The sequence below is a fragment of the Piliocolobus tephrosceles genome, unplaced genomic scaffold (assembly GCF_002776525.5).
Source record: "Piliocolobus tephrosceles isolate RC106 unplaced genomic scaffold, ASM277652v3 unscaffolded_16035, whole genome shotgun sequence".
Classification (NCBI taxonomy): Eukaryota; Metazoa; Chordata; class Mammalia; order Primates; family Cercopithecidae; genus Piliocolobus; species Piliocolobus tephrosceles.
Genome location: NW_022297683.1, coordinates 1 through 1,381, shown reverse-complemented (window position 1 = coordinate 1,381; position 1,381 = coordinate 1). Strand labels below are relative to the sequence as shown.

The window sequence follows — 1,381 nt, the reverse complement described above, 5'->3', positions numbered from 1 at the left end:
TATGTCCTTGAAAAAGAACTAAGACAACTGAAATGTGCCACCATGCCCAGCTAACTATTTTTATTTACTTATTTGTTTTGAGACGGAGTCTCGCTCTGTCGCCCAGCCTGGAGTGCACTGGTGCGATCTCGGCTCACTGCAAGCTCCGCCTCCCGGGTTCACGCCATTCTCCTGCCTCAGCCTCCTGAGTAGCTGGCGTGAGCCACCGCTCCTGGCATTATTTTATTTTTTGTAGAGACAGGGTTTCACCATGTTGCCCAGGTAGTTTCACATTGTTTTAATCCAGGCTGGTTATAAACTCTTGGGCTCCCAAAGCGCTGGGACTATAGGCTGACTCACTACACCCAGCCTCTATATCATGACTTCTTTCATGGCGAGTCAGGTGACTGGAAGAAATGTAGGCTTTACCGCATCTCTTACATTCATAGAGTTTTTCTCCAGTATGAATTCTTTCGTAGAGGTGAAGGGAACTGAGGTGACTGAAGGCTTGGTCACATTGTTTACATTCATAGGCTTTCTCTCCAGTATGAGTACTTCTATGGTTACAAAGGGAACTCAAACCACTAAAGGCTTTGCCACATTGTTTACATTCATAGGGTCTCTCTCCAGTATGAATGCTTCCATGGTAACGAAGGGAAGTGGAACAGCTGAAGGCTTTATCACATTTGGTACCTTTATAGGGTCTTTCTCCAGTGTGAGTCCTTTCATGCATCTTAAAGGAACAAGAAAATCTGAGTGCTTTCCTACATTCCTTACATTTGTAGAGTTTCTCTCCAGTGTGAGTTCATTCATGTATTAGACAAGAACCGGAAACAGTGAACACTTTACCACATTGTTTACATTTATAGGATTTTTCTCCTGTGTGAGTTCTCTGATGTCTTTCAAATGAATTGAGAAAATAAAAAGATTTCCCACATATCTTACATTTGTAACTGGATTTCCACTGTGCATTATCATGTGTCTTCTAACACCTGGAACAGAAACGAAGAATTTGCCACACTGTTCACATTTATATCGCTTCTCTCCATATGGCTTGTATCCTGAGTGAACTAGGACGTGCCTATTAAGGAGGGAATGACGTACAAAGACTTTTCCACAAATACTGCATTCACATTGTTTTAATCCAGAAGAAATGTTCTCATTCAGATCAAGCTTTGGAATTTGGCTGACAACTGTCTATACTGACTACCATCTTTGCTTTCACACAGTCTCTGTATCATATGATTTCTGTAAAAAAAAAATGACAAGCACATTATTATTGCTTGGTTTAATAACTTTCTACTTGGTCTTGGACTTACACTGCTACCAATACCAAGGAAAATGCATTTTTTTTTTTTTTTTTTTTTTTTTTGCCATGACTGAATTATTTGAAAGTAAATAG

The 1,381-nt window shown here is 40.2% G+C and overlaps 1 pseudogene; it reads right to left on the bottom strand.

Moving 5' to 3' along the window:
• Positions 1–217: 217 nt before the first annotated feature.
• LOC116418608 lies at positions 218–1,227 on the bottom strand (annotated as a pseudogene).
• Positions 1,228–1,381: the final 154 nt, after the last annotated feature.